Here is a 10,952-nt window from a genome sequence, read left to right as displayed (position 1 = left end):
GACTTTGAGTTATTCTTCAGATTTATTTAAACTCTTATATTGTGCACAAGTGTTGAGCGACCCATAATTTCTCTGTACTTTTCATAAGAGCAGCCAGACTTTCAGCTAGTTTTTCTTTTTTTAAGAGCTCAAAGTTATTGAAGAAACAGTTATTCAGCTTCATTCCCACTGATCTCGACTACAAACTGTTTCACTTTGGTTTTTGTTTAAAGCCTCGATGTTTAAAACGTTTCCCTGTGATCACATTTGCACCGTCTGATTTCAAAGTTTGTTTCTTTTGGTCGTTTAGTCCACAGAGTCCTTGGTGTTCTGAAAGGGACCTATAAATAAATGCATTATTATTAATAATAAAGTAGTTGTTGTACATGTACAGACCATAAATATGGAGTCCAGCTGTGTTTGATGCTGCTGGGCAGACTGACCACTGGGAACCTCTGAGCTCTGCTGGTCCACTCTGTGGAAGAACCATGAAGGATTAGATCAACACAGGATAAAGATCCAGGAGTTTCTGCTCAAATAACTTCATCTGAATCAAGTCTGTCAAGTTTTAAACTCTCAGATTCTGAAGATATATTTTCTGTTTTCTATGAACTTTCTTTCATCAGTGATGGAAGTGATGATGCTGCAGAAGCTCAGAGGAAACTTTGAGAAAACTGTGATGAACCATCAACTAATGCTCTCAGGAGGCCAAAGGTCCCTGAATGTAACTGTGCAGTAGATTCATCGAGTGTTTGAAACCTGACCACTTCCATATGTTTTCATTCTAACACAAGAAGTCCTTTTCTCATTGCTTTGATTTGAGTTTTGAGTTTTCTGAGTCTCGTATTTGGAGTCGAGTCTAATCAATGATCTGACAGAAGAACATTAAAAAGGAGTTACCAGTGCTGTCAAAATTAACATGTAGGGTTAGGGGTTCATCTGTTATCATGATTAACATGATAAAAACCTTTAACACGACACATCTGGATGCAGAACGACTCAAAATCCCTGAAATGTTTCTATCAACGCACTTCGAGCAGTTTGTCCGAGTAGAGTTACCTTTGCACACGTGCAGATGTGCAGCACATCTGTTAGTGACGGCAGCTGAACCAATCAGCTCAATATGGAAGATGACAAACACACACTGACCTCCCGATGGAAAGTTTGAGCATTAAAAAAATAACAAGACGGACCAGCCGACCAACATGAAGGACTCTGCACATCGTGACAGAAGGAATTTTTTTTTCACCGAAGCACTTCCAGCTTAAAATATCACAACAATGCAAAGCACTGATGACACAACTGCCAAGTGGACAAACTGCAGACCTGTTAGTGTTGTTAATAACATAGTTTTGGTTCCTCGTGTCAAAGACTTGAAGAAGAGTGACAGAGAGTGTTAGACTGCTGCAGGATCAGTGCCACCTCCACAGACCTGTGAAGAAAATGATTGTTTGACAGATGGGCTCAGATTCAGGATCAGCTGAGGAGTTTGTGGCTGACAGAATCCTGCAGGTACAGAGCAGAGCCCATCATTAGCATGCAGGACTGTCCCTGGGGGGGGTCGGCTCATTCAGGAGGTTAATCAATGTTTACATGTTCAATAAACATGTTAAGTGTGTAAATTTGCCCTTTTCTCTCGAGTCTGTTTGCTCATGAAATGAAATTTGATTCGTTTACATTAAAAATGATGTTTAATGGTGATTAATCCAAATGAATCCACAGTAACCCTGTGATGAGTCTGATTAAACATTTTCATTAACAGCAGTAATATAGATTATATATTATTATATATTAGTGCACACTTAGCTTTTAGTATATATGTTTGTTACAAAGTTGTATTTACAGCAGAGAAGCTGAGTTAAAGACTGAAAACTATTCAAAGTCTCTTTGAATTGAAGCGTTTAACATTCTTTGTGTTTATTCTGCATTGACTTCATTATATGGTGTAAACGTCTGTTACAGGCTTAAATATAAAGTTGGAAAAATGTAACTGCAGCTATTGATCAAGTAATTGTGATTAATCAGGATTAATGACAGAAGATTGTGTCATTAATTAGTCATGTTTTAATCTACTGACAGCACTAGTGTTCACTCTGGTGCCTCCAACTGTTTTACGCCCTTTCAACACCTTCGTGGTCAAAAGTGTACACGCACAAAATCTACAATAAAACCCTCACGCAGCAATAGGACAGACACACAATCCATTTATCTCTGTGTCTCAAACACACACACGTGTATTCAAAGCCTCGATTTGTTCATATTTCATCTGTTGTGTTTTTATCTTCAGCGTTTTCAGTGTTGCTGCATTTACACCAAAAATGTTTCCATTGATGAATCAGATTGATTTGAATGTGTTTCATCCATACAAATCCCTCCCTGGTGGTCACATGACTCTATAACATAACAGGAGTCATGTGACAAGAGTTTCATGCTGTAAAATGTCAAAATGGTTGAATGTGGTGGAGTAAAAATGTGAGATATCAACTACTTTTCTTCAATATGAAATGTTTGCAGGGCCTGACAGGAAGTGGACGGACGCTCTGATCACTTCCTGTTTGCTGAAGTGGGTTTTCAGTTGTTTAGAAACCAAAGGCTTGTTTTAAAAGACAGTTTAAATGGGACTGAGGGAACGACGTGTTTGTAGTTTATATCCAACAACATCGAGCAGTTTAATCAAAGAGTTCATGTTGCTAACAGCTCACCTCTCTGCAGCAGACACAGGCTGGGATTTAAATTTAATGTAGCGCTCTTCAGACCGGTCACTCTGTAAGGACACAGAGCTGGGTGGTTTCTGATTGACGCTAAAAGTAAGTGAACATGAAACATGTGTCACATCCAATGTGTCCAATACATTACATAAAAAGTATAAATAAAGTATAAATTGTTAAATAGTAAAAGCTGATTAAAATTTCAAACATTTTAATACTGACATGAACTTACTTTTCGTCAGATGACTTTTTTTGCCCTAAATTACGAAAGAAATGCTTCACCCGTTTGCTCTTAGAGGACACAGAGCTGGGTGGAGGTCCAGGCTGGTTCCTGTGAATAATGATGCAGCAGTGATGTGAGTGCTGAGCTGTGACATGGAGAAGAGTCATGGACAGTTAGAGATGGTCATCTCACCTCTGAGCTTTGGTCTGGCTCTCATGTTCCCCACACAGAGTGCTTTTAGAGGGAGGGACTCCCTCCTCTCTGTCCTCACACTGATCCATGCTGCTCAATTCAGCTCACACACACTTTCTACCTGCAGAGGAAACACAAATCATTCATGTGCACATCAGCTGAAATCCTCCTTTCATCATGTGTGCTGTCCAAATATCAGCTGCTTCTTTCCTGCTTCATCTCAGTGTCAGCTGGATGCAGTCAGACAGCAGTGTGAGGCAGAGGAAGCTGCCATCAGCTGCTCTGCTATCAGTCCACTAGATGGAGCCTGAAGCACACACGATGCATTCACTGACACACACTGATTCACTGTGACTGGAAGCTTCAGTCAGTCCAACACGTGTGAACAACATTTTAAACATTTCAGCTGATCCAGGATTCAAAGAGGATCAGCAGAGTTAAAGCTTCACACTAATTCTTGCTGCTGAGTTTGCAGAGAACTGCACACACACTGATTCACTGCTAATGAGAAGCTTCTTCCATCCAGTAATTCATCATCCATCAGCTCTGCTGCTGCTCTCAGTCCTGGACTCTGATCACACACTAAAAGCAGCTTTTTAACTCGTGTCTGTAAGAACTCTTAGTGTTAGCTTAGTGTTAGCTTAGCGTTAGCTTAGTGTTAGCTTAGCGTTAGCTTAGCGTTAGCATGCTGTGTGCTAGCTTAGCGTCAGAGCTCTGCAGGTGTCTCGTGTGTAAATATTAATCACAGTGACAGTAAAGGAGGTAAAGGGCTGTGACGTCATCACGTACGCTGCGTCCTCTGTGGGCTCTGAGTGAACTCAAAGTACAAACTACAAGTACACAAACACGAACGTAGCTCAGAGTGGCGGACACACTCGGCCTCGTTGGTCCAGCTGTGAGTCCGTTACCGTGAACTATGGAGCGGCAGATTTGTGCTGAACTAAGCTGCACACAGCTGATGTTAGCCAGGAAACATTACACACTGACTTTAATGGAGAGACCGGAAATACAAACACACACAGTTTGTTGTGTGAAGAAATCAAACACGAGCTGAACAAACAGTAAAGTTCCTAAAGACAAACTGTTAAAGGAGGAAACAAAGCAAACTTACAGTTTCTTCACACCAACAACAAGCTCCACTCCACGAAGTTCAGGGAGTGACAGTAAACTTTGAGCAGGAAGGAAACACCCAAAGAGACGTTTGAGGACAATAAGGAGCATTGGGACACTGTGCTGCGTTCAGTTGCACCTCGGAAACTCCAAACCTCTGGCAGGCTGTGATTTATTTCTGCTGGTTTTCCTGTTTGAAGCACAAACATCCGTCATCACTTTGTTGTTTTTCTTCCTGCAGCGTTTAAATGTTTCAGCACTGAACTGATGTTTGTTCAAAGCTCATTTCAACCTGTTGAAGTCATGAATGAAAGTGCAGACTGAGAGTGGATCACATGATGTTTGAGGTGTGTCATGTGACATGTTCAGTATTGTCACACATGTCTAGATTGTCCCTGATATCATAACTGCTCAAACACTGATGATTATATTTGAAGAATTATTCCTGATGGCAGCAAAGTTTGAATGGAGCTCTCTGTCTGTGCTGATTTGTCGCCCTCTGGAGGTCAAAGCACAAACTGCATGATGTCACTGTAACCACCACAGTGACAGGAAGTGTTTTTATGACTGAAACACTGAAATGATGCTAACGGCTGTCGTTAGGCTCACTGACAGCAGTGCTGATGTGTTCATGTCAAACACTGGCTCAGGTCAGACTCCTTCATCCTTCTCCAGCGTGAGGCCGCCCTCAGACCCACAGGAGCTCTGACCTTTGACCTCCTGACCCTAACCATTTTAGTCTTGTTGCATCTTTAAATGCAAATCCATCCAAACTGTAGCCGAGCAAAAGAAGCTGGAAGCTGTTCTATGAATGATGTTGTTGAAGGAGCTTGGAAAGAAAAGCGTCTGGACTTCTTTAAGTTGCTTGAAGAGGGACATGGACGTCTTAACGCCCACTCACATCCTGGGACATTTGATCACAGGAAATCACATGATAGCGTGGGGTTAGATCTCACAATGGGTTCACCCAAGACCTTGGCTGATTGAGACCCACACCCGTTTTCACGGAGGAGGAGGAGTTTCACATGCTGAACATGTGACAGCCTGGTTTAAAGGGACCAAAAGTAACTGGACACCTGATTCAGTTCAGGTTTATTCATCCGCTCCAAACCACAGCAGCAGTCACCTCCAGGGAACCAGCTGATCCATGTAACTGGGGACAGACCACAGCCCAGAGCACTGGTTCATGATGTGTTTGTGGACTGTAGGTTGTTTGGATAGAGATGAGATGTACTCAGCAGTCTGTCTCTAATGTTTAATGAAATGTTCTGAAGATGATAATAACTTGTGATTTTCTTTTGAATGAATCTTTAATCGTGTTGTAGGGCCTCTGACTCTCATGAAGATTTTCACATCAATGTGCTTTTCACAAAGATATTAACAATGAAAATGACGTGCAGCCCTGAACTACTCATGCGTTAACTCAGCGGTTCCCAACCCCCGGGTCACGGACCGGTCCGTGAGTCGTTTGGTACCGGGCCGTGAGAGTCGAGGCTCGGTGTGAAATTGATGGTTGATAGGTTTGTAGCATAAACCTGTTCGCTGGATCGTTCAATCCAGCTACACAGCAAAGCAAGACACGAGTAGTTCTTTATGTTTCTCGTGCACGGGAGAGAACTGGACCAATGCCGTTCCTTCGCTTGACCACAGTCGCTCTCGTCCGTTCCCTCGTAACACTGTTCTTTTATTGAGGTTACATGAATATACATAGGTTCATTAACATACACGTGAACAAAGGTACCAGTCTGTATGTTATGTAGGTGTGTGTGTGTGTGTGTGTGTGTGTGTGTGTGTGTGTGTGTGTGTGTGTGTGTGTGTGTGTGTGTGTGTGTGTGTGTGACCCCATAAACGACTTCCCTAAACCTGCTGGTCTGGAAGTCCAGCAGTTCATCTAAACAAAAGGCACTTAGACTAAAACAGACATCCTACCACAAAACAATAAGAAGGTAGCACCTCTCCCATGATCCCAGGACGTGGGTGTGAATGCCAGAACACTCTGGAGTCACACAAAGTCTTTAAAGACTACTATCATTACACAATTGGTTCTACACCTCTGAGCATATATGGTTAGATATTCCCCAATAACAATGACAATGATAAAATATAAATCCAACAATGGTTTTCAGGGTTTTTATCGTTAACTTCGTTTCCCTGGGTCTTTTCCCGTGTTGTAGTCGTGTGTCTTATTTTGAAAGAAATGTTTACGCGTTACCATAGTGACCAGAGAGCATTAAGGGTGCAGACAGGTGCATCCAACAACATTTTATTTTCCCTTATTTGATTTATGGACCTAACTGTATGAACTGGACTTTGGCTTTAATGCTGCTCCTCTTCATCATTGCTGTGTTGCATTTCCATCATTCTGCTGCTGGATTCACTGCAGGCTTTAACAAACACTCCTTTGGGTCCAGGCCCAGCCACGTGTTTGTAAGCTGCTGTGCTCCTCACAAATAAAGCCTGAAGCAGCTCAGACTGTTAGAAGCAGCACTGAGCCCTGTTACAGTTATAGTGTTAGAGCAGCGGCTGCAGCCTACAGCATTTAAACTAGCTGACAGTAAACACATCAGTCCAGATGTTACCACATTACTTTGTGATGCTGAGAGTTAAAGGAGACTGGCTGATTAAAATCCCATTCCTTACATCACCGTCCTCTGCTCTGACTGCTTTCATTTAATCACAATCAGAATACTTTTTTGATCCCCAGGGGAAATTATTTAGGTTACAGTGCTGCAGCACAAACAGGAACAAAGACACAACACACTAAGTAAGAAATAGCACAATATACACAATATATACATGCATACATATGAGTCACTTATAAGTAACATGTGAGTGCTGGGGTCTATGACAGCAGGCAGGTCTGTATTTATGTCCAGGCTGACATGAACAGCTAGTAGTTCAGGGTTCAACACTCAGGAAAGTGTGTGACCTTCCACACTGACAGAAGATGCTAAACATGACTTTAAACTGTTGTTTGTTAAAGCCTCACAGATCTGAGAGCAGGGCTCAGTGGGTACATGAGCCTTTATACATGAAGGCTTTCTGTTTCCAGGAGAGGAAACATGTGATCCAGCTGTGTTTGGTCACATGGATCTGCTCTGCATGGATCACCTGACTAAAACATGTTGTTATTATTGTTCTTACAGTCTTAAATCGGTACATCAGGTGGGTCACATGACACCCGGGGGTGACAGCAGCATCTTTCCTCTTTAGAAAGCTGCTCTCTGTCCCAGGAGCTGTTGTCACAGTAACAGCAGGAACAGGAAGTCACACGCTCTCTGCTCTGTGATTGGCTGCTTCTTATCTCAGCTTCCTGCAGAGGGTGGGGTCTGCTGATGACGCACACCAACAGAAGTGTGACTTTCACTTCCTGTTTATTGCTGTTGTTCTTAAAGCTCTCAGGCGATGCTGCAGCGCCCCCTGCTGACACAAACTCCTCCCTCTGTCTCAGAGGTCACAGGTCAGCCTGCTGCAGAGGGTCTGCCTGTTCATGGACTTCCTGTTACAGAGACGGGTCTCAGCGTCAATGCTGGTTTCTGATTGGACGGTGTGGAAACCCAGCTTCCTCCAGCCGAGTGATGTGTGGATTCATCACTCTCTGTGGATCAGTGTAAGTCTGTGTGTGGGTCAGCTGCAGGACTTGTTTGACCTTTGACCCTGGCAGACAGAGCTGGTTACTGCTGTGTGACTCCTGCCGTCGCTCCACTTTAAATTTTACTTAAAATAAGTCCTGACATGGCCCCGCCCCCTCTGACCTGCTGCTCCTGGATGTGCTGAGGACACAGCGGAGGCTCAGAGGGGGCGGGGCTTTTCCCGTGGCGGTAACCAAACTGCATTAGGTCACTGCACTGCCAGTGTTTAACCACACCTCTTCTGACTGACCTTTGACCTCTGACATGTTGATTTGATCCTTATTTAATGACGTCTTTTATCTAGTGATTTAATTCTGTGTATTTATATGTGATGGTGTTCCTGAGTTCAGCCTCAGCTGATATCCACAGACGCTCCTATTGGCTGGTTTTAAAAACACATTTTTCCATTAAAGAGACTCTTTTAAAAACACGTCTGCCTGAAATTCACATTTCATTTATTTTGGGGGATTTTAACAGAGAGATAGAACTTTATGAATCCCTCATGTTTATCCTCCAGGAAATCCAGTTTGTAGCAGCAGAACACCGACAAACTTTTACACAGCACAGAATTAGGATATCAAATAAAGGGGAATAAGAGAATATGAATATAAGCATAAATATATACATATATACACAGACCTCACACAGAGACAGCAGCTACACTGTGTGTGGATGTGATCCACAGTCACAGCTGTGGGTTTCAGTCAGTGTGTCTCTAACTTCATGGTCACATTTCAAAGCTTATTGGAGCCAGAAGATGTTCAAGTAAAAGATTTATTGCTGTACTCGTCTACCAGGATAACAGGAGGTTCATAAAGCTGTGTAATACTTCAGCTTTACATCATGCAGTAGTAGTTTATTAAACCCCCCAAAATATGACTATACCAGAGTTGGGACCAGGAAGCAGAGTTGCAGTCTTACACGCCTCTCTGCAGCTTCTCTCCTCCTGCTACCCCCCAAAAACCCATCTCCATAGAGACTGTGTCAGCTCCCAAACAGACAAAAAAACTAAAAACCAGCAACAAACAACTTAAACATAAACAGTCACAAAGAAAGAACAATACAGTATCCACATCTGAACCAAAGAGTAAAACAGTGAAATGTGGATTATTAAACATTAGGTCTCTCTCCTCCAAGTCTCTGTTAGTACATGTTAGTAAAAACATTTCTGCATTTTACCCATATTTTATTTTTAACTCAAAATCAAAGATTCCAGATTCTCCTACATGTTGGTTTTGAATCAGATAGGACGACAGATTTCAGGTGGCCCTGTGTCTTTCTCTATTACATTTGCCACTGTGTAACTCAAAGTTATTTAAGGACTAGTTTATTTCAATGGATGAGTTTACTGACTGACGCGCAGAAGAAATAGTTCTTTATGGAGCCTAGATGGTGTGAATGATGAGACCAAAGACTGCAATATCTTGTACCAAAAATATATTGAATAAATGGAGGAAAGGGGAAATGGAACAAAATAATTAACACAACACACAACATAAATGCCCACAATTAAATAATAAATCAATGCTGTGATCTTTCTGTGCAAAAGTCCTTTTTGGTCCTCTTCTTTTTAAAGTTCACTTTTAAGGTATTCCTCCTTAGAGTCCAGCTTCATACAAATGGGGAAATATGTCCGTAATCCAAAGACGGCTAAGTGGGGGAAAGAGGGGAAACAAAGAATGGTCCTACCGGCTCGCCACTTCAATATGAAGAAGATTAATTCAAAGGGAGGGAACAAAACCTGACCTGTAGGTCAGAAAAATGTCCATTAGCACATCAAGTTCGATTCAGTTTACCGGTAAACAAATATATTTTTCTGCAAGCCTATGTAACAATGCAAATCATCATCAACCAATGTACAACAGTTAAATTATTAATTATCTTGGCTACGTAGCTTAATCTATACATTCCAGTAGCGTTCGCTACAAACAATACAAAAACAACAATAAAGGAAAACAGCTGTCTAACAGACAGCATAGCCGAATTCAAGGCAACACATAACAATAATCATTCAATCGCACTTTGTTTCAAAGTAAGCCCATTAAAATGCTTAAGTAAATAAAAGTGTTCAAAAACAGCGGTTTTTGAGCCGGAGTTCTGCTCGCGGTGGGAACGCCGCCGCACAAAGCCACTTTTTAATCGCGAAAACGATCGGCTGGTTACTGACAACCAAAAGGTTGTTTTTGGTAGATATTAAAGATCATGGGTGGGCGGGGCAAATGGAGCAGTTTTCTACAGTCGAGTAAAATTCCAGGAAAGAGCTGGGTGTGGCTTTCCTTTAAATCACATGATCAACAGCTTTAAGATGGAGGCAACTCGCTCAGTGTTTCCTGTTTCATTCTTAGACTGTGGCGATGGTAAGTAGCAGCTTTTCACTTGTTACCTGGCATCTTTTCAGCCACCAATGATAGTCATTGTATGTTATCAACATTTCACTAACTATGTTTTCTCTCATGTTTAAAATAGGCCGACCAAGAGCAAAATAGGTATGTCTGCAGACTCTGCTGTAGCCAAAGTTATCAGATCTCCTGTGTTTTTAAATCCCTAACTGCTCGATCATTATCATTTTAGAAGACAACAATTTCTCAAAGGAGGTTCAAAACTAATGCCTACAAGATTACCAAGAGGATGGTTCGGGGCTCTTACATGACTCCGGGAAGTCAACACTTGGTGGATGAGGTGTGTTACCTTTGACACTTTTAAGACAGTCCTGTTTATCACTACTAACAATAAGCAAATATGTTTTCACTCAACAGATCCTTCACAGCATGTTGTTTCTGGGCAAAATCAACAACATCCCCTTTTCTCCAGAAGAAATCTTCCCTAATCCTTTTGTTTTGGGTTTGTTAATGAGAAGATATCCCAGGCCTTTAAAGTTGTATTCGACTCAGCTTCCCAGGCGAAGTCCCTTCTCCTGTGTGCTCGACATGGTAAGATAACTCTTCTCACATTGTCAGTCAATCTGACAAACTTCCAGTTTTTAGGAAAGTATAATGCAAAGTGCTTTTTTACTGAGAAATCCAAAGAAAATCCATACTGTACCTTATACTTCAACATATACTTCTAGCTATACTTCTCCACCAAACACAGAGACTGCAGGAGAGCTGG

At 41.9% G+C, this 10,952-nt stretch overlaps 1 protein-coding gene and 1 long non-coding RNA gene across 2 annotated transcripts in view; one reads left to right on the top strand and one right to left on the bottom strand.

Moving 5' to 3' along the window:
* LOC143415993 (protein NLRC3-like) overlaps positions 1 to 10,952 on the bottom strand; it is a 155,018-nt gene that overhangs the window by 64,505 nt on the left and 79,561 nt on the right. The gene's annotated exons all lie outside the window — the stretch shown is intronic.
* Positions 9,984 to 10,685, top strand: LOC112434030 (uncharacterized). The gene is made up of 3 exons (XR_003023849.2): positions 9,984 to 10,330; positions 10,416 to 10,523; positions 10,601 to 10,685. It is a non-coding gene; the product is annotated as an uncharacterized LOC112434030 (long non-coding RNA).

This window comes from Maylandia zebra, unplaced genomic scaffold (assembly GCF_041146795.1).
Source record: "Maylandia zebra isolate NMK-2024a unplaced genomic scaffold, Mzebra_GT3a scaffold11, whole genome shotgun sequence".
NCBI classification, from domain to species: Eukaryota; Metazoa; Chordata; class Actinopteri; order Cichliformes; family Cichlidae; genus Maylandia; species Maylandia zebra.
This window is presented reverse-complemented; position numbering and strand designations above follow the sequence as displayed.